We start from the raw sequence: 22,916 nt of genomic DNA, 5'->3' as shown, positions 1-22,916 counted from the left end.
ACTTAAAAAAGGGTGTTTCTAGGCTTCAGAGAGACTTAATATTAGTGCAGAACACTGTACCTTTAATTTAAATGCCCTTGGAGTCTGCTGGGGAAGAGAAATAATACTGTCTGTCAGTATGACATGCAGATGAGTGCCGTCGATCTTAGAATCACTGCACACTTCACTCCTTTGGCCAGTCACGGGGCCAAAACCAGTGTTTGGAGCCACAGTGTGGCGGTGGAGGCAGCAGCAATGGGAGGCCATACAGCAACCTATGACAAAATGGAAACCAGCAGGAGCGTGAGGAGACCTGAAAGTGGCACATGGCAGAGTGGGAGCAATGGGAGGCGGTACAGGGACCCAGGTCACACTATGGGCCCAGCAGCAGCGTGACCAGGCGGTACGGGGGCCCATGGCCGATATGGGGCTTGGTGGCACCTATGGAAGGCCTGTAATCTGCCAGCAACCTATGACAAAATGGACAACCGCAGGAGTGTGAGGAGATTTCAAAGTGGCACATGGCAGAGTGGAAGCAATGGAAGGCCGTACAGGGACCCAGGTCACACTGTGGGACCAGCATCAGCGTGAACAGGCGGTACGGGGGCCCATGGCCGATTTGACCTCATTCATCCCATAGTCCTGCCGACTCACGAATAGCGTGGCCTCCTCAAAGGGCCTGAGCAAGCGCAGGTGTCACACATGAGCTGCCAATGGCTGACATCTAAGTTACACAGGGAGTACCTTTATCCGCTTTTAACATCAGGAAATCTGTGATGGCCTTTAGCTGTTCGTAAAGGCGGTCTAACATATGTAGGGTTGAATTCCACCTTGTTGCAACGTCACAGCATGAGGAGTCGGTACGGGGGCCCATGGCAGATTACATGTCTGGCAGCAGCTATGTGAGGCCCGTAATCTGCCTGCACCCTATGTCAAAAAATTTAACACACCAGCAGTGTGAAGAGACCTGAAAGTGGCACATGGCAGCAGAGTGTGGCGATGGAGACAGCAGCAATGGGAGGCCGTACAGGGACCCATGAGAGACTCTGGACTTGGCAGCAGCATGAGGAGGCGGTATATAGGGGCCCATGGCAGATTAGGGGCCTGGCAGCAGCTATGTGAGGCCCGTAATCTGCCTGCACCCTATGTCAAAAAATGTAACACACCAGCAGTGTGTGAGGAGACCTGAAAGTGGCACATGGCAGAGTGTGGCGATGGAGACAGCAGCAATGGGAGGCCGTACAGGGACCCATGAGAGACTCTGGACCTGGCAGCAGCATGAGGAGGCGGTATATAGGGGCCTATGGCAGATTAGGGGCCTGGCAGCAGCTATAGGAGGCCCATAATCTGCCAGCACCCTATGTCAAAAAATTCTACACACCAGCAGTGTGAGGAGACCTGAAAGTGGCACATGGCAGCAGAGTGTGGCGATGGAGACAGCAGCAATGGGAGGCCGTACAGGGACCCATGACAGACTCTAGACTTGGCAGCAGCATGAGGAGGCGGTATATAGGGGCCCATGGCAGATTAGGGGCCTGGCAGCAGCTATGTGAGGCCCGTAATCTGCCTGCACCCTATGTCAAAAAATTTAACACACCAGCAGTGTGAAGAGACCTGAAAGTGGCACATGGCAGCAGAGTGTGGCGATGGAGACAGCAGCAATGGGAGGCCATACAGGGACCCATGACAGACTCTGGACTTGGCAGCAGCATGAGGAGGCGGTATATAGGGGCCCATGGCAGATTAGGGGCCTGGCAGCAGCTATGTGAGGCCCGTAATCTGCCTGCACCCTATGTCAAAAAATGTAACACACCAGCAGTGTGTGAGGAGACCTGAAAGTGGCACATGGCAGAGTGTGGCGATGGAGACAGCAGCAATGGGAGGCCGTACAGGGACCCATGAGAGACTCTGGACCTGGCAGCAGCATGAGGAAGCGGTATATAGGGGCCTATGGCAGATTAGGGGCCTGGCAGCAGCTATAGGAGGCCCATAATCTGCCAGCACCCTATGTCAAAAAATTCTACACACCAGCAGTGTGTGAGGAGACCTGAAAGTGGCACATGGCAGAGTGTGGCGATGGAGACAGCAGCAATGGGAGGCCGTACAGGGACCCATGAGAGACTCTGGACCTGGCAGCAGCATGAGGAGGCGGTATATAGGGGCCTATGGCAGATTAGGGGCCTGGCAGCAGCTATAGGAGGCCCATAATCTGCCAGCACCCTATGTCAAAAAATTCTACACACCAGCAGTGTGAGGAGACCTGAAAGTGGCACATGGCAGCAGAGTGTGGCGATGGAGACAGCAGCAATGGGAGGCCGTACAGGGACCCATGACAGACTCTAGACTTGGCAGCAGCATGAGGAGGCGGTATATAGGGGCCCATGGCAGATTAGGGGCCTGGCAGGAGCTATGTGAGGCCCGTAATCTGCCTGCACCCTATGTCAAAAAATTTAACACACCAGCAGTGTGAAGAGACCTGAAAGTGGCACATGGCAGCAGAGTGTGGCGATGGAGACAGCAGCAATGGGAGGCCATACAGGGACCCATGACAGACTCTGGACTTGGCAGCAGCATGAGGAGGCGGTATATAGGGGCCCATGGCAGATTAGGGGCCTGGCAGCAGCTATGTGAGGCCCGTAATCTGCCTGCACCCTATGTCAAAAAATTTAACACACCAGCAGTGTGAAGAGACCTGAAAGTGGCACATGGCAGCAGAGTGTGGCGATGGAGACAGCAGCAATGGGAGGCCGTACAGGGACCCATGAGAGACTCTGGACTTGGCAGCAGCATGAGGAGGCGGTATATAGGGGCCCATGGCAGATTAGGGGCCTGGCAGCAGCTATGTGAGGCCCGTAATCTGCCTGCACCCTATGTCAAAAAATTTAACACACCAGCAGTGTGAAGAGACCTGAAAGTGGCACATGGCAGCAGAGTGTGGCGATGGAGACAGCAGCAATGGGAGGCCATACAGGGACCCATGACAGACTCTGGACTTGGCAGCAGCATGAGGAGGCGGTATATAGGGGCCCATGGCAGATTAGGGGCCTGGCAGCAGCTATGTGAGGCCCGTAATCTGCCTGCACCCTATGTCAAAAAATTTAACACACCAGCAGTGTGAAGAGACCTGAAAGTGGCACATGGCAGCAGAGTGTGGCGATGGAGACAGCAGCAATGGGAGGCCGTACAGGGACCCATGAGAGACTCTGGACTTGGCAGCAGCATGAGGAGGCGGTATATAGGGGCCCATGGCAGATTAGGGGCCTGGCAGCAGCTATGTGAGGCCCGTAATCTGCCTGCACCCTATGTCAAAAAATGTAACACACCAGCAGTGTGTGAGGAGACCTGAAAGTGGCACATGGCAGAGTGTGGCGATGGAGACAGCAGCAATGGGAGGCCGTACAGGGACCCATGAGAGACTCTGGACCTGGCAGCAGCATGAGGAGGCGGTATATAGGGGCCTATGGCAGATTAGGGGCCTGGCAGCAGCTATAGGAGGCCCATAATCTGCCAGCACCCTATGTCAAAAAATTCTACACACCAGCAGTGTGAGGAGACCTGAAAGTGGCACATGGCAGCAGAGTGTGGCGATGGAGACAGCAGCAATGGGAGGCCGTACAGGGACCCATGACAGACTCTAGACTTGGCAGCAGCATGAGGAGGCGGTATATAGGGGCCCATGGCAGATTAGGGGCCTGGCAGGAGCTATGTGAGGCCCGTAATCTGCCTGCACCCTATGTCAAAAAATTTAACACACCAGCAGTGTGAAGAGACCTGAAAGTGGCACATGGCAGCAGAGTGTGGCGATGGAGACAGCAGCAATGGGAGGCCATACAGGGACCCATGACAGACTCTGGACTTGGCAGCAGCATGAGGAGGCGGTATATAGGGGCCCATGGCAGATTAGGGGCCTGGCAGCAGCTATGTGAGGCCCGTAATCTGCCTGCACCCTATGTCAAAAAATGTAACACACCAGCAGTGTGTGAGGAGACCTGAAAGTGGCACATGGCAGAGTGGGAGCAATGGGAGGCGGTACAGGGACCCAGGTCACACTATGGGCCCAGCAGCAGCGTGACCAGGCGGTACGGGGGCCCATGGCCGATATGGGGCTTGGTGGCACCTATGGAAGGCCTGTAATCTGCCAGCAACCTATGACAAAATGGACAACCGCAGGAGTGTGAGGAGATTTCAAAGTGGCACATGGCAGAGTGGAAGCAATGGAAGGCCGTACAGGGACCCAGGTCACACTGTGGGACCAGCATCAGCGTGAACAGGCGGTACGGGGGCCCATGGCCGATTTGACCTCATTCATCCCATAGTCCTGCCGACTCACGAATAGCGTGGCCTCCTCAAAGGGCCTGAGCAAGCGCAGGTGTCACACATGAGCTGCCAATGGCTGACATCTAAGTTACACAGGGAGTACCTTTATCCGCTTTTAACATCAGGAAATCTGTGATGGCCTTTAGCTGTTCGTAAAGGCGGTCTAACATATGTAGGGTTGAATTCCACCTTGTTGCAACGTCACAGCATGAGGAGTCGGTACGGGGGCCCATGGCAGATTACATGTCTGGCAGCAGCTATGTGAGGCCCGTAATCTGCCTGCACCCTATGTCAAAAAATTTAACACACCAGCAGTGTGAAGAGACCTGAAAGTGGCACATGGCAGCAGAGTGTGGCGATGGAGACAGCAGCAATGGGAGGCCGTACAGGGACCCATGAGAGACTCTGGACTTGGCAGCAGCATGAGGAGGCGGTATATAGGGGCCCATGGCAGATTAGGGGCCTGGCAGCAGCTATGTGAGGCCCGTAATCTGCCTGCACCCTATGTCAAAAAATGTAACACACCAGCAGTGTGTGAGGAGACCTGAAAGTGGCACATGGCAGAGTGTGGCGATGGAGACAGCAGCAATGGGAGGCCGTACAGGGACCCATGAGAGACTCTGGACCTGGCAGCAGCATGAGGAGGCGGTATATAGGGGCCTATGGCAGATTAGGGGCCTGGCAGCAGCTATAGGAGGCCCATAATCTGCCAGCACCCTATGTCAAAAAATTCTACACACCAGCAGTGTGAGGAGACCTGAAAGTGGCACATGGCAGCAGAGTGTGGCGATGGAGACAGCAGCAATGGGAGGCCGTACAGGGACCCATGACAGACTCTAGACTTGGCAGCAGCATGAGGAGGCGGTATATAGGGGCCCATGGCAGATTAGGGGCCTGGCAGCAGCTATGTGAGGCCCGTAATCTGCCTGCACCCTATGTCAAAAAATTTAACACACCAGCAGTGTGAAGAGACCTGAAAGTGGCACATGGCAGCAGAGTGTGGCGATGGAGACAGCAGCAATGGGAGGCCATACAGGGACCCATGACAGACTCTGGACTTGGCAGCAGCATGAGGAGGCGGTATATAGGGGCCCATGGCAGATTAGGGGCCTGGCAGCAGCTATGTGAGGCCCGTAATCTGCCTGCACCCTATGTCAAAAAATGTAACACACCAGCAGTGTGTGAGGAGACCTGAAAGTGGCACATGGCAGAGTGTGGCGATGGAGACAGCAGCAATGGGAGGCCGTACAGGGACCCATGAGAGACTCTGGACCTGGCAGCAGCATGAGGAAGCGGTATATAGGGGCCTATGGCAGATTAGGGGCCTGGCAGCAGCTATAGGAGGCCCATAATCTGCCAGCACCCTATGTCAAAAAATTCTACACACCAGCAGTGTGTGAGGAGACCTGAAAGTGGCACATGGCAGAGTGTGGCGATGGAGACAGCAGCAATGGGAGGCCGTACAGGGACCCATGAGAGACTCTGGACCTGGCAGCAGCATGAGGAGGCGGTATATAGGGGCCTATGGCAGATTAGGGGCCTGGCAGCAGCTATAGGAGGCCCATAATCTGCCAGCACCCTATGTCAAAAAATTCTACACACCAGCAGTGTGAGGAGACCTGAAAGTGGCACATGGCAGCAGAGTGTGGCGATGGAGACAGCAGCAATGGGAGGCCGTACAGGGACCCATGAGAGACTCTGGACTTGGCAGCAGCATGAGGAGGCGGTATATAGGGGCCTATGGCAGATTAGGGGCCTGGCAGCAGCTATAGGAGGCCCATAATCTGCCAGCACCCTATGTCAAAAAATTCTACACACCAGCAGTGTGAGGAGACCTGAAAGTGGCACATGGCAGCAGAGTGTGGCGATGGAGACAGCAGCAATGGGAGGCCGTACAGGGACCCATGAGAGACTCTGGACTTGGCAGCAGCATGAGGAGGCGGTATATAGGGGCCCATGGCAGATTAGGGGCCTGGCAGCAGCTATGTGAGGCCCGTAATCTGCCTGCACCCTATGTCAAAAAATTTAACACACCAGCAGTGTGAAGAGACCTGAAAGTGGCACATGGCAGCAGAGTGTGGCGATGGAGACAGCAGCAATGGGAGGCCGTACAGGGACCCATGAGAGACTCTGGACTTGGCAGCAGCATGAGGAGGCGGTATATAGGGGCCCATGGCAGATTAGGGGCCTGGCAGCAGCTATGTGAGGCCCGTAATCTGCCTGCACCCTATGTCAAAAAATTTAACACACCAGCAGTGTGAAGAGACCTGAAAGTGGCACATGGCAGCAGAGTGTGGCGATGGAGACAGCAGCAATGGGAGGCCGTACAGGGACCCATGAGAGACTCTGGACTTGGCAGCAGCATGAGGAGGCGGTATATAGGGGCCCATGGCAGATTAGGGGCCTGGCAGCAGCTATGTGAGGCCCGTAATCTGCCTGCACCCTATGTCAAAAAATTTAACACACCAGCAGTGTGAAGAGACCTGAAAGTGGCACATGGCAGCAGAGTGTGGCGATGGAGACAGCAGCAATGGGAGGCCGTACAGGGACCCATGACAGACTCTAGACTTGGCAGCAGCATGAGGAGGCGGTATATAGGGGCCCATGGCAGATTAGGGGCCTGGCAGCAGCTATGTGAGGCCCGTAATCTGCCTGCACCCTATGTCAAAAAATTTAACACACCAGCAGTGTGAAGAGACCTGAAAGTGGCACATGGCAGCAGAGTGTGGCGATGGAGACAGCAGCAATGGGAGGCCATACAGGGACCCATGACAGACTCTGGACTTGGCAGCAGCATGAGGAGGCGGTATATAGGGGCCCATGGCAGATTAGGGGCCTGGCAGCAGCTATGTGAGGCCCGTAATCTGCCTGCACCCTATGTCAAAAAATTTAACACACCAGCAGTGTGAAGAGACCTGAAAGTGGCACATGGCAGCAGAGTGTGGCGATGGAGACAGCAGCAATGGGAGGCCGTACAGGGACCCATGAGAGACTCTGGACTTGGCAGCAGCATGAGGAGGCGGTATATAGGGGCCCATGGCAGATTAGGGGCCTGGCAGCAGCTATGTGAGGCCCGTAATCTGCCTGCACCCTATGTCAAAAAATTTAACACACCAGCAGTGTGAAGAGACCTGAAAGTGGCACATGGCAGCAGAGTGTGGCGATGGAGACAGCAGCAATGGGAGGCCGTACAGGGACCCATGACAGACTCTAGACTTGGCAGCAGCATGAGGAGGCGGTATATAGGGGCCCATGGCAGATTAGGGGCCTGGCAGCAGCTATGTGAGGCCCGTAATCTGCCTGCACCCTATGTCAAAAAATTTAACACACCAGCAGTGTGAAGAGACCTGAAAGTGGCACATGGCAGCAGAGTGTGGCGATGGAGACAGCAGCAATGGGAGGCCATACAGGGACCCATGACAGACTCTGGACTTGGCAGCAGCATGAGGAGGCGGTATATAGGGGCCCATGGCAGATTAGGGGCCTGGCAGCAGCTATGTGAGGCCCGTAATCTGCCTGCACCCTATGTCAAAAAATTTAACACACCAGCAGTGTGAAGAGACCTGAAAGTGGCACATGGCAGCAGAGTGTGGCGATGGAGACAGCAGCAATGGGAGGCCGTACAGGGACCCATGAGAGACTCTGGACTTGGCAGCAGCATGAGGAGGCGGTATATAGGGGCCCATGGCAGATTAGGGGCCTGGCAGCAGCTATGTGAGGCCCGTAATCTGCCTGCACCCTATGTCAAAAAATGTAACACACCAGCAGTGTGTGAGGAGACCTGAAAGTGGCACATGTTTGAGGCATGATTCATGGCGGATTTAGTCAGTTGTGTCAGGAACTGGTGGTTTGAAATCCAGACTAATCCACGCCTGATTCATTTTCACAAACGTGAGTCTCTCCACACTTTGGGTGGACAGTCGTGTCCTCCGCGGAGTTACAATACCTCCTGCCGCACTAAACACGCGCTCCGATGCCACGCTACTGGCCGGGCATGACAGCCTTTCAAGGGCAAATTCAGCTAGTTGGGGCCAAAGGTCAAGTTTCGTTGCCCAGTAGTCAAGGGGATTGTCTACCTCGGTTGGCAGGGTGCTGTCCAAGTAGGCCCAAGCCTGTTGTTTGAGCTCCTGCTCCAGGTCCACCTGATGCTGCTGCTGCTGCTGCGGCTGGTTAGTAGTTTCCTCACTGCGCTGGTGAAGAAAGCTACTCATCATCGACTGCAGACTGAGGCAGCCGCTGCTGGTGGAGCTGCCACTGCTCCTACCACCCCACCCCTCCCCTGCTGCCATGGCAGCGGAACGCGAGCGCACAGGGCCCACAGTGTCTGAGGATGGACGTTGGCGCACAAAGGCAGAGACCAACTGACTACATAGGTGGTTTTTATAGTACGTAATTTTGGCCTCCCTCTCAGCAGGTGTGAAAAAGGCCACCATTTTGGACCGGTAGCGAGGGTCCAACAAGGTGGACAGCCAAAAGTCATCCCTCTGTCTGATGGTTATTATTCGGCTGTCGCTACGCAAGCAACCGAGCATGCTATGGGCCATTTGTGCCAAGGAATGCGAGGGACTCCCTGCCTCCATCTCCACAGCATACTGCCACGGTGCGTCTGGGTCCTCTGTCTCCTCCTCCTCCTCCTCTACCAGATGCTCCTGCTCCTCCACTCCTGTCCGCTGAGTGGAAAAACCACCCATTTCACTCAATAATTCCTGAGCACAAATGTCCTCCTCTACCTCCTCCTCTTCTTCCTGTCCTGCCCCCACAGGGGTCATGTGGCGTTGAGATCTGTGCGCCACGTCTACCGCACCCTGACCAGCCATTGTTAACAGCATTTGTTCCAGGACGTGCAACAGAGGAATGACGTCGTTCATCCCATAGTCCTGCCGACTCACGAATAGCGTGGCCTCCTCAAAGGGCCTGAGCAAGCGGCAGGTGTCACGCATGAGCTGCCAATGGCTGACATCTAAGTTACACAGGGGAGTACCTTTATCCGCTTGTAACATCAGGAAATCGGTGATGGCCTTTCGCTGCTCGTAAAGGCGGTCTAACATGTGTAGGGTTGAATTCCACCTTGTTGCAACGTCGCAGATCAGGCGATGCTGTGGAATTCCGTTCTGACGCTGCAGCTCAATGAGGGTGTTCTTTGCGGTGTAGGAATGGCTGAAATGCATGCACAGTTTACGTGACATTTTAAGGATGTCTTGCAGTGGGATGGTGGATTTTAGGAACCGCTTGACAACCAGATTGAACACGTGAGCCATGCATGGCGCATGGCACAACCTTCCTTGACGCAGAGCAGACACCATGTTCTTTCCGTTGTCAGTCAACATGGTTCCGATTTTTAGTTTGCGCGGAGACAGCCATCTGTCGATTTCTCTGTTCATTACACTCAGCAGTTCCTCCCCTGTGTGACTACGTTCGCCAAGGCATACCAGGTGCAGCACAGCGTGACACCGTTGCGCCCTGCACATGTGATATGCCGGTCGGGTAATGGGACTTGGCACGGGGGTGGCGGCTGAGGACACGGCGGAAAAAGAGGTGGTAGAGGCGGACATGCTTGCTGGACCAAGGACGTGCAAACGTGGAGGCAAAAGCGTCGTGACCTGTCCAAGTTGCTGGTGCGGCTGTGCCGGCACCACGTTCACCCAGTGGGCCGTAAATGACATGTACTGTCCCTGACCGTAGTTACAGCTCCACACGTCGGCGCTGCCGTGCACTTTGGCAGAGACCGACATGCTCAAAGACTGGCCCACCATCTCTTCTACATGTGAATGCAGGGCTGGCACTGCCTTTTGGGCAAAGAAATGACGGCTTGGCACTCTCCACCGCGGCGCGGCACAAGCCATCATTTCTCGGAAAGGTGCTGAGTCCACCAGTTGGAAAGGGAGGGACTGCAGCACCAGCAACTTGGACAGGAGGACGTTCAGCTTTTGCACCGTCGGGTGCGTGCTCGCAAACTGTTGTCTCTTGGATACGGATTCCAAGAAAGACTGTTGACGGAATCCGAGAAGAGGAGTAGCAGGAGAAGGAGCATCTGAACGAGCGGAAGATGCCAATGAGCGACAACTCCCCTCAGCAGAGGTGTTGGAGCCTTGACTGGCTGATAGAGGGCGATTGACGACGTCGGGTGACGGAGCAAGTAACGGAGCGGGTGATGGAGCGGGGGCTGGGGCAGGCAGAACCGCCGTATGTTTATCACGGTTTTCCCAGGCCACCGAATGGTGACGCTGCATATGCTGACGCAACGCTGTAGTCCCAACATGGGCCCCCTGGCCACGCTTGCATTTCTGGCCACATAGTCGACATACGGCTACGTTTACTTCCTCGGGCGGCTTGAGGAAAAATTGCCACACCACCGAGTAGGAAACTTTGCCCCCGCTACTCTTCACTGGCTGACTGCTACTTCCTCCGTGCGCAACGGCACCACTACTGGCCGTGGTGGTAGGCTGCAGTGGAGCTGGTGCTCTACTCCGTGGACGTTTGGCTCCACTGACACTGATGCGACCCTGCTGCTGTCTCCTGGGCAACCCACCGACTGTTTTGCTCGCTGCCAAGCTGCCACCCTCTTCTCCTGATGATGCGGAAGAAATTGCCTGATGACGACGAGGCTGCCAAGTGCGATCAACCTCCTCATCATCAAGTAGGGTCTCCGCCTCACTACTAGCCCCCTCGGCTGCGTCTGGGTCAGGAGACAGACCTGTCTCTAGACCGGCTACCGAGCCACTCTCCTCGCCAGTACTTGTTCGCTTGGCTGCTGAAAAGGCCGATGTCTCCCCCCGTTCCTGACCGCCCTCTGTTAGCTCTTCCTCACTGTACAGTGGGGCTGAGCCCACAGCATGCGATACTTCGCTTGGTGAGGGAACAGCAAAGGACAGGGGCAGGTAGAGGACACGTGATTTCAGTGGGCTTGGTCCCGGGCCATGCCAACTAACGGTTGTGTCTGACGTACCCACCGACCGTTGGCTGTAGGTGTCAGAGGTGACCTGGGAAGAGGAAGACGACCGAGCCAACCAATCAATGACGGCAGGGTTGTCGGTGGAGACACGACCGCTGGATGACACCGGGAGCACTGGCCTCTGGCTGCGAATACTGCTGCCTCGACCCCTTCCTCTGCTGCCACGTCTGCTCGCTCCTAAAACATTGCCTCCTCTGCCACTCCTCTGCATGTTGTCTGACATACTATTTAATTCAACGATTAGGTGTCCCTGAGTAACAATTCTCTGGCACTCAGTAACAATTCTGTCTGTCCCTGAGTATGAATTCTGTGGCCCTGAGTAACAATTCTGTGTCTGTGCGAGTAACAATTCTGTGTCTGTGCAAGTAACAATTTTGTGTCTGTGCGAGTAACAAATCTCTGGCACTCAGTAACAATTCTGTCTGTCCCTGAGTAACAATTCTCTGGCACTCAGTAACAATTCTGTCTGTCCCTGAGTAACAATTCTCTGGCACTCAGTAACAATTCTGTCTGTCCCTGAGTAACAATTCTCTGGCACTCAGTAACAATTCTGTCTGTCCCTGAGTAACAATTCTCTGGCACTCAGTAACAATTCTGTCTGTCCCTGAGTATGAATTCTGTGGCCCTGAGTAACAATTCTGTGTCTGTGCGAGTAACAATTCTGTGTCTGTGCAAGTAACAATTTTGTGTCTGTGCGAGTAACAAATCTCTGGCACTCAGTAACAATTCTGTCTGTCCCTGAGTAACAATTCTCTGGCACTCAGTAACAATTCTGTCTGTCCCTGAGTAACAATTCTCTGGCACTCAGTAACAATTCTGTCTGTCCCTGAGTATGAATTCTGTGGCCCTGAGTAACAATTCTGTGTCTGTGCGAGTAACAATTCTGTGTCTGTGCAAGTAACAATTTTGTGTCTGTGCGAGTAACAATTCTCTGGCACTCAGTAACAATTCTGTCTGTCCCTGAGTAACAATTCTCTGGCACTCTAACAATTCTGTCTGTCCCTGAGTAACAATTCTCTGGCACTCAGTAACAATTCTGTCTGTCCCTGAGTAACAATTCTCTGGCACTCAGTAACAATTCTGTCTGTCCCTGAGTAACAATTCTCTGGCACTCAGTAACAATTCTGTCTGTCCCTGAGTAACAATTCTCTGGCACTCAGTAACAATTCTGTCTGTCCCTGAGTAACAATTCTCTGGCACTCAGTAACAATTCTGTCTGTCCCTGAGTATGAATTCTGTGGCCCTGAGTAACAATTCTGTGTCTGTGCGAGTAACAATTCTGTGTCTGTGCAAGTAACAATTTTGTGTCTGTGCGAGTAACAATTCTCTGGCACTCAGTAACAATTCTGTCTGTCCCTGAGTAACAATTCTCTGGCACTCAGTAACAATTCTGTCTGTCCCTGAGTAACAATTCTCTGGCACTCAGTAACAATTCTGTCTGTCCCTGAGTATGAATTCTGTGGCCCTGAGTAACAATTCTGTGTCTGTGCGAGTAACAATTCTGTGTCTGTGCAAGTAACAATTTTGTGTCTGTGCGAGTAACAATTCTCTGGCACTCAGTAACAATTCTGTCTGTCCCTGAGTAACAATTCTCTGGCACTCAGTAACAATTCTGTCTGTCCCTGAGTAACAATTCTCTGGCACTCAGTAACAATTCTGTCTGTCCCTGAGTAACAATTCTCTGGCACTCAGTAACAATTCTGTCTGTCCCTGAGTAACAATTCTCTGGCACTCAGTAACAATTCTGTCTGTCCCTGAGTATGAATTCTGTGGCCCTGAGTAACAATTCTGTGTCTGTGCGAGTAACAATTCTGTGTCTGTGCAAGTAACAATTTTGTGTCTGTGCGAGTAACAAATCTCTGGCACTCAGTAACAATTCTGTCTGTCCCTGAGTAACAATTCTCTGGCACTCAGTAACAATTCTGTCTGTCCCTGAGTAACAATTCTCTGGCACTCAGTAACAATTCTGTCTGTCCCTGAGTATGAATTCTGTGGCCCTGAGTAACAATTCTGTGTCTGTGCGAGTAACAATTCTGTGTCTGTGCAAGTAACAATTTTGTGTCTGTGCGAGTAACAAATCTCTGGCACTCAGTAACAATTCTGTCTGTCCCTGAGTAACAATTCTCTGGCACTCAGTAACAATTCTGTCTGTCCCTGAGTAACAATTCTCTGGCACTCAGTAACAATTCTGTCTGTCCCTGAGTATGAATTCTGTGGCCCTGAGTAACAATTCTGTGTCTGTGCGAGTAACAATTCTGTGTCTGTGCAAGTAACAATTTTGTGTCTGTGCGAGTAACAATTCTCTGGCACTCAGTAACAATTCTGTCTGTCCCTGAGTAACAATTCTCTGGCACTCTAACAATTCTGTCTGTCCCTGAGTAACAATTCTCTGGCACTCAGTAACAATTCTGTCTGTCCCTGAGTAACAATTCTCTGGCACTCAGTAACAATTCTGTCTGTCCCTGAGTATGAATTCTGTGGCCCTGAGTAACAATTCTGTGTCTGTGCGAGTAACAATTCTGTGTCTGTGCAAGTAACAATTTTGTGTCTGTGCGAGTAACAATTCTCTGGCACTCAGTAACAATTCTGTCTGTCCCTGAGTAACAATTCTCTGGCACTCAGTAACAATTCTGTCTGTCCCTGAGTAACAATTCTCTGGCACTCAGTAACAATTCTGTCTGTCCCTGAGTATGAATTCTGTGGCCCTGAGTAACAATTCTGTGTCTGTGCGAGTAACAATTCTGTGTCTGTGCAAGTAACAATTTTGTGTCTGTGCGAGTAACAATTCTCTGGCACTCAGTAACAATTCTGTCTGTCCCTGAGTAACAATTCTCTGGCACTCAGTAACAATTCTGTCTGTCCCTGAGTAACAATTCTCTGGCACTCAGTAACAATTCTGTCTATCCCTGAGTATGAATTCTGTGGCCCTGAGTAACAATTCTGTGTCTGTGCGAGTAACAATTCTGTGTCTGTGCAAGTAACAATTTTGTGTCTGTGCGAGTAACAATTCTCTGGCACTCAGTAACAATTCTGTCTGTCCCTGAGTAACAATTCTCTGGCACTCAGTAACAATTCTGTCTGTCCCTGAGTAACAATTCTCTGGCACTCAGTAACAATTCTGTCTGTCCCTGAGTATGAATTCTGTGGCCCTGAGTAACAATTCTGTGTCTGTGCGAGTAACAATTCTGTGTCTGTGCAAGTAACAATTTTGTGTCTGTGCGAGTAACAATTCTCTGGCACTCAGTAACAATTCTGTCTGTCCCTGAGTAACAATTCTCTGGCACTCAGTAACAATTCTGTCTGTCCCTGAGTAACAATTCTCTGGCACTCAGTAACAATTCTGTCTATCCCTGAGTATGAATTCTGTGGCCCTGAGTAACAATTCTGTGTCTGTGCGAGTAACAATTCTGTGTCTGTGCAAGTAACAATTTTGTGTCTGTGCGAGTAACAATTCTCTGGCACTCAGTAACAATTCTGTCTGTCCCTGAGTAACAATTCTCTGGCACTCAGTAACAATTCTGTCTGTCCCTGAGTAACAATTCTCTGGCACTCAGTAACAATTCTGTCTGTCCCTGAGTAACAATTCTCTGGCACTCAGTAACAATTCTGTCTGTCCCTGAGTAACAATTCTCTGGCACTCAGTAACAATTCTGTCTGTCCCTGAGTAACAATTCTGTCTGTCCCTGAGAATGAATTCTGTGGCCCTAAGAATTCTCTGGCACTCAGTAACAATTCTGTCTGTCCCTGAGTAACAATTCTCTGGCACTCAGTAACAATTCTGTCTGTCCCTGAGTAAAAATTCTGTGGCCCTAATAACGTTTCTGTGGCCCTAAGTAACAATTCTCTGGCACTGAGTAACAATTCTGTCTGTCCCTGAGTATGAATTCTGTGGCCCTAACTAGCGTTTCTTTGTCCCTAAATAACGATTCTGTGGCCCTCATTAACAAGTCTGTGTCCCTGAGTAATGGTTCTCTGTCCCTAAGTAACTTCTCTCTGTCCCCAATTCTCGTTTCTGTGGCCCTAACTCTGTCCCTGTCCCTAGTACAGAGCGGTCTGCCTCTGTTCAATGACTGCAGGCAAATGAAGATTTCCAAAATGGCCGCTATATATACCTCGACCATTACACAGTGCTGGCTGGCTGGCTGCTGATTGGCTGATGCGATCACATGTCGTTGAGGAATGCATTATGGGGCAGCGCGCCTTGTCTGCGCGCCTTCCCCGACATCCCCGCTCCGTCGCCGCACATGTCAGCCGCCATTTTCGGAAAAATTTCGATTCGCGCGTCCGAATTAGGCTGTTTTTCGGATTCGGCACGAATCGAAATTTTTCCGATATTCGACTCGAATTCCACTTCGGATGCTTCGATTCGCTCATCTCTAATCACCGGTGTCTAGAAGTGATGGTAGGTTGTTGGCAGGGTTATTAAATGCAAGCACATTCATGGCCTGTGTATAGTGGTGATGTGGCAAGGGTGTGGTGGAACTGGTGGTATGTCTTGTCTGTGTCATGTCTGTGTGCATAGTGGGTGGAAATTAAAGCATGGATCGGTATGGTGTAGGTGGTTGTATCTTTGAATATGTCTGGGTGTATGGTATTGGCTGAGAGGTTGGTGGTGATGAATGTGTTTAGGCATATGGACCATATGGTGATGGACCTTCAGAATGCATGAATGAAGTGTTTTGGCTAAATGGGGGCATGAATGTACTTATGTATCTAATGACACCTGTGCACATCGCAACTTTGAGTTCAAGAGGAACTCGTCCTATAATCCCCTCTAGACATTGGGGAAAATACTGCTCTTCCGGCTGGTTTCCCATCATCCAGTCAGCCATATTGGCCAAAATGTCCAACATCCGGTTAAAATCCAGCACAGTTGTTCTCCCCCTCGTTGCACATGTCGTTGAATGTGAAGGTGCATGTGGTCTTGGAGTTGGGGTCAGAATGTTTTGATTAGAGTCCACATCAGGAATAGGTGTCACTGATGATGATGTGGATGGTTCAATGGCTTCTGCCAGGGTGCTGTCATCCAAAATGTTTTAAGTGTTTTCTGTTTTCTGTGGAGCAGAATCCTCCCAGCTTGTTTATGTGCTGTAAATAAAAATTTCATGTTAAGTCATCCCAAACAAATATTTCTGTAAGGATGCATGATTGCAGATGCTAGCTTACTTTGTTATAGCCAAAATTGGCCTGAGGAATTCCAGCTCCTTTGCATGCAGGTAGTCAGCAGGTTGGCATGCAGCAGAGCCACTTCTGAATTTGCGATGAACTCTTAGGTGATAAGCATAGGCATCCCTTATTATTATTATTATACAGGATTTATATAGCGCCAACAGTTTGCGCAGAGCTTTACAATATAAGGGAGACAGTACAATTACAGTACATTTTAGTACAGAAGGAATAGGAGGGCCCTGCTCATGGAGCTTACAATCTAAAGGAAGGGGGAGGTGATACAAAAGGTGATAGCTGTGGGGGATGATCTGGCGGAGGTGATTCAAGTACAGTTCTTAGGTGGAGGTGGGGTAGGCTTCCCTGAAGAAGTGAGTTTTCAAAGATCGCCTAAAGGCAGACAGGGTGGGGGCTGACTGGACATGCTGTGGTAGGGAGTTCCAGAGGATGGGAGAGGCTCTGGAGAAGTCCTGGAGGCGAGCGTGGGAGGAGGTGATGAGGGAGCTAGAGAGGAGGATATCATGGGAGGAGCGGAGTGGGCGATTTGGGCGGTATCTGTGGATGAGTTTGGTGATGTAGCTGGGGGCAGTGTTGTGGATGGCTTTGGAAGCGGTGGTTAGTATTTTGAATTTTATACGTTGGGTTAGTGGAAGGCAGTGAAGGGATTGGCAGAGAAGGGCAGCAGTCGCTGATCGGTTGGTAAGGTGTATGAGTCTAGCAGCAGCATTCATAATAGACTGAAGGGGGGATATCCTGTGCAACGGTAGCCCAGTGGGGAGGTAGTTGCAGCAATAGAGACGGGATATAACCAAGGCGTGGATAAGTTGTTTTGTGGTGTCATGGGTCAGGAAGGGACGGATTTTGGAAATGTCTCTTAAACTTTTCCACTTTGTCTTTAGTACTTTAATTGTAAAGGAAAAAAAAAGTTTTTGTTTTTCAGGTATCTGGTAGCAAGACAATCATTGGTTAGTCTTCACTACTCAATTTTGATTGGAAAATCAACGGTAAGCTACATAGTACATGACACATGCTCAGTCATATGGGATGTATTGAAAGATGTTGTTATGAAAAAACTAACAACAGATGAATGGTCACAGATATCTGATGTTTTCTGGACATGATGCAATTTTCCAAATTGTATGGGAGCTATTGATGCAAACATATCCGGACCATCAATCCAGTTGGCAGTGAAAGTAAATACTTTAATTATGAAAAAATATTTTTCATTTGTTCTACTTGCGGTGGCTGATGCAAATTTCTGCTTTCGCTACATTGATATCGCGTCATATGGCAGCAGCTCTGATTCATCTATTTTTAGCCACTCTTTATTTGGACAGATGCTGCATACAGACAAGCTTGACCTTCCTAAAAACATTCCACAGGAAAAATGGCCCAAATCTACCAAGTGTTTTTGTGGGAGATGAGACATTTGCCATGGGTGAACATCTGCTAAGGCCCTATTCTAGTCACAACTTAACTGTACAGAAGAGGGTTTTTAACTATCACCTCACCAGAGCACCCAGGGTTGTAGAGTGTGCTTTTGGCATACTTTCAAATAAGTGGCATTTTTTGCACACTCCCATTGTGTTAAACATGCAAAATGCTATCACTGCTGTTAAAGCCGCATGTGCCCTGCACAACTTTATTTGTCAGTGTGATGATTTTCTTTTTGAAAACTCTATTATGCACAACATGGAAAAGAACCCAGTGGTCTGGGAGTCGGGCAAACAGGCAAGGAGCACATGTCAGGGATAATTTTGCATCCTACTTTATGACTCCAGCCAGAGGCATATTTGCTGCGAGGCAAACAAGGCATTTGCCTAGAGCGGCACTTTTTAGGGAGTGCTGTCTCCCCCGCCCTTTCCCACGGAAGGGACACTTAGTACAGGGGTGGGCTGCTGTGTCTTACCTGGGCCCGCGACTCCGTGTCCCAGTCCCACGTTGATCCGGTCCATGAGGCGCTGCTGGAGGAGGGGTAGAGAGGTTGTCCGGTCACCGGGTCCGGTGTCTTCGATTCCCTGGACCGCGATGTGTGGGCGGGATGACATGCTGCCCCTGTCATCTGGCCACACCCCGGGAACACTCAACAGCTCCGCCTCCTCGCCGGTGATTGGCCGACAGAACTGTAGCTCAGGAGAGGCACACAGGCGGCCAATCACCGGTGAGTAGGTGGAGCTTGGAGAACAGGAGCCGAGAGGCAGCGCAAAGGTCAAAGAAGATCAAGTGAGGGAGCTGCCGGAGCAAGTGAAGAGGAGGAGAGCGGCCGGAAAAGGAAGACAGCAGACCGGTAAGTGTCTGTACCGTACAAATGGTGCTGCTGCAGCCAGGTTTGCTGGCTATAGATGGGAGAGGGAGGGAGCAAGCCCAGGCAGGAGCAGGGGTCAGCAAGGTAAGTATCATTGGTGTCAGTAGGAGGAATAGTGCCCCATCATTGGTGTCACTAATACCAATGATGGGGCACTATTCCTCCTACTGACACCAATGATGGGGCACTATTTCCTGCCCCCCACTGACACCAACGATGGGGCACTATTCCTCCCCTTACTGACACCAATGATGGGGCACTATTCCTCCCCCCACTGACATCAACGATGGGGCACTATTTCTCCCCCCACTGACACCATCGATGGGGCACTATTCCTCCCCCCACTGACACCAATGATGGGGCACTATCCCCCCCACTGACACCAATGATGGGGAACTATTCTCCCCCACTATTCCCCCCCACTGACACCAATGATGGGGCACTATTCCCCCCACACTGACACCAATGATGAGGCACTATTCCCCCCCACTGACACCAATGATGGGGCACTATTCCCCCCCCACTGACACCAATGATGGGGCACTATTCCCCCCCACTGACACCAATGATGGGGCACTATTCCCCTCCCCCCCACTGACACCAATGATGGGGCACTATCCCCCCCCCCCCACACTGACATCAATGATGGGGCACTATTCCCCCCCCCCACTGACACCAATGGTAGGGCACTATTCCTCCCACACTGACACCAATGATGGGGCACTATTCCTCCCAGTGATACCAATGATGAGGCACTATTCCTCCCACTGACACCAACAATGTGGCACTGTTCCTCCCACTGATACCAATGATGGGACACTATTCCTCCCACTGACATCAGTGATGTGGCACTATTCCTCCCACTGATACCAATGATGGGGCACTATTCCTCCCACTGACACCAATGATGTGGCACTACTCTTCCCACTGACACCACGATGGGACACTATTCCTCCCACTAACACCAATCCAATGATGGACATTATTCCTCCCACACTGACACTAATGATGGGGCACCATCATTGGTGTCAGTGGGAGGAATAGTGTCCCATCATTAGTGCCAGTGTGGGAGGAATAGTGCCCCATCATTGGTGTCAGTGGTAGGAATAGTGCCCCATCATTAGTGCCAGTGTGGGAGGAATAGTGCAACATCATTGGTGCCAGTGTGGGAGGAATAGTGCCCCATCATTGGTGTCAGTGGGAGGAATAGTGCCCCATCATTAGTGCCAGTGTGGGAGGAATAGTGCAACATCATTGGTGTCGGTGTGGGAGGAATAGTGCCCCATCATTAGTGCCAGTGTGGAAGGAATAGTGCCCCATCATTGGTGTCAGTGTGGAAGTAATAGTACCCATCTTTGGTGTCAGTGGAAGGAATAGTGCCCCATTGTTGATGTCAGTGGGAGGAATAGTGCCCCATCATTGGTGTCAGTGGGAGGAATAGCGTCCCATCTGTGTCAGTGGGCGGAGCTGTAATAGGAAGATGTGGAGCCTAAATAGGAAAGGGTGGAGTTTACAGATGAAGGGTGGGTCTTAAATATAGGTTTGCTGGCTATAGATGGGAGAGGGAGGGAGCAAGCCCAGGCAGGAGCAGGGATCAGCAAGGTAAGTATCATTGGTGTCAGTAGGAGGAATAGTGCCCCATCATTGGTGTCACTAATACCAATGATGGGGCACTATTCCTCCTACTGACACCAATGATGGGGCACTATTTCCTGCCCCCCACTGACACCAACGATGGGGCACTATTCCTCCCCTTACTGACACCAATGATGGGGCACTATTCCTCCCCCCACTGACATCAACGATGGGGCACTATTTCTCCCCCCACTGACACCATCGATGGGGCACTATTCCTCCCCCCACTGACACCAATGATGGGGCACTATCCCCCCCACTGACACCAATGATGGGGAACTATTCTCCCCCACTATTCCCCCCCACTGACACCAATGATGGGGCACTATTCCCCCCACACTGACACCAATGATGAGGCACTATTCCCCCCCACTGACACCAATGATGGGGCACTATTCCCCCCCCACTGACACCAATGATGGGGCACTATTCCCCCCCACTGACACCAATGATGGGGCACTATTCCCCTCCCCCCCACTGACACCAATGATGGGGCACTATCCCCCCCCCCACACTGACATCAATGATGGGGCACTATTCCCCCCCCCCCACTGACACCAATGGTAGGGCACTATTCCTCCCACACTGACACCAATGATGGGGCACTATTCCTCCCAGTGATACCAATGATGAGGCACTATTCCTCCCACTGACACCAACAATGTGGCACTGTTCCTCCCACTGATACCAATGATGGGACACTATTCCTCCCACTGACATCAGTGATGTGGCACTATTCCTCCCACTGATACCAATGATGGGGCACTATTCCTCCCACTGACACCAATGATGTGGCACTACTCTTCCCACTGACACCACGATGGGACACTATTCCTCCCACTAACACCAATCCAATGATGGACATTATTCCTCCCACACTGACACTAATGATGGGGCACCATCATTGGTGTCAGTGGGAGGAATAGTGTCCCATCATTAGTGCCAGTGTGGGAGGAATAGTGCCCCATCATTGGTGTCAGTGGTAGGAATAGTGCCCCATCATTAGTGCCAGTGTGGGAGGAATAGTGCAACATCATTGGTGCCAGTGTGGGAGGAATAGTGCCCCATCATTGGTGTCAGTGGGAGGAATAGTGCCCCATCATTAGTGCCAGTGTGGGAGGAATAGTGCCCCATCATTGGTGTCAGTGTGGAAGTAATAGTACCCATCTTTGGTGTCAGTGGAAGGAATAGTGCCCCATTGTTGATGTCAGTGGGAGGAATAGTGCCCCATCATTGGTGTCAGTGGGAGGAATAGCGTCCCATCTGTGTCAGTGGGCGGAGCTGTAATAGGAAGATGTGGAGCCTAAATAGGAAAGGGTGGAGTTTACAGATGAAGGGTGGGTCTTAAACAGGAAGGGGTGGGACAAATTTAGATGTGGGGGTGCCCGATTTTAGTCTTGCTTAGGGCAGCACAAAACCAAAATACACCACTGACTCCAGCAGGACAGGTCCCATGGCAGCTTGAGGCAATTGATTAAATTTTCATTGTAAAATTTGTTTTCAGTTGTAACCCTGAATTATTGTTAAGACATGTATCTGCTCTGTATATGGAGTTAAATAATAAACTGGCAATATTATTTATTTGTGATCTTTTTTTGATAATCAAATTTTTCTTATTAATAAAAAAATAATTGTATATCTAGATAACTTTGCACGTCCACAAGCAGCCCTGTATTTTATAAAATAAACAGGTTGAAACAGTGAAGCTGGTGGATACATAGCATGCATGGGGTACAAACATTCCTACAAGAAGTTTGGTATGCTACTCTGAATAAACAGGTTGAAATAGGTTAATACATAGCATGTATGGGGTACACCAAACACTCCTACAAGCAGCCCTGTATGCTAATGAATAAACAAAGTAAACACAGCAGATACATAGCATTCAGCCCTATAAACAAAAGCAGATAGTCAAACTTACTTTTCTTATCGTTAACATCTCCTGCATACCCTTCCCAGTCAGGAAAAATGTGGTGGGTGACATCCTCCCAGGCCCTCCTCTTCCTTGCACGGCCCTTATATTGTGTGTCCTGGGAGTCATATAGGCAGGGGTATTCTCTGACTAAGCGGATAAACCCCTCAGGATCAAATAAACTTACTGTGTCATCCATATTTCCTGGTTAAAATGGCTGCTTTGTTATTTCCTGTAAAAATGTTGTCATCTACTTTTAGGAGGTAACTTTTCATTTTGGGCACAAAAAAACGCTCTTAACCTCCCTGGAGGTAGTCCTGAGTGCAGCTCGGGGTAAAGTTTCAGCACCACAAGCGGTATCCCTGAGCTACACTCAGGAATACCCTGCAGCGCTCCTCTGGGATCTCTTCTTCACTTACCTTCTTGTCCTGCGCTCCCGCAATGTCCCTACTGCAGTGTCCCCGGCGATGTCCTCCGGCCGATGGTGGCATCTGTCTTCTAGGTTCCGTTTCTTGCGACGTCAGGACGTACGGGGATGGTACGGCGAAAAATTTAAAAATGTGAAAAAGTGACATTCACTAAAATCACATAGTATAACATTACTGTATCAAACCATTTCACATACATTTTGTCCCTAGTGCTTTGTCCTG

The 22,916-nt window shown here is 51.0% G+C and overlaps 1 pseudogene; it reads left to right on the top strand.

Annotated features, from left to right (window-relative positions):
• Positions 1 to 21,832, top strand: part of LOC149469236 (uncharacterized) — a 33,275-nt pseudogene extending 11,443 nt beyond the window's left edge.
• Positions 21,833 to 22,916: the final 1,084 nt, after the last annotated feature.

Source organism: Staurois parvus, unplaced genomic scaffold, assembly GCF_062004578.1.
Source record: "Staurois parvus isolate SC_StPar_1 unplaced genomic scaffold, SC_StPar_1.0 ptg000078l, whole genome shotgun sequence".
Taxonomy (NCBI): Eukaryota; Metazoa; Chordata; class Amphibia; order Anura; family Ranidae; genus Staurois; species Staurois parvus.
The sequence above is the reverse complement of the archived record's forward strand: the minus strand, read 5'-3'. Positions and strand labels throughout refer to the sequence as shown.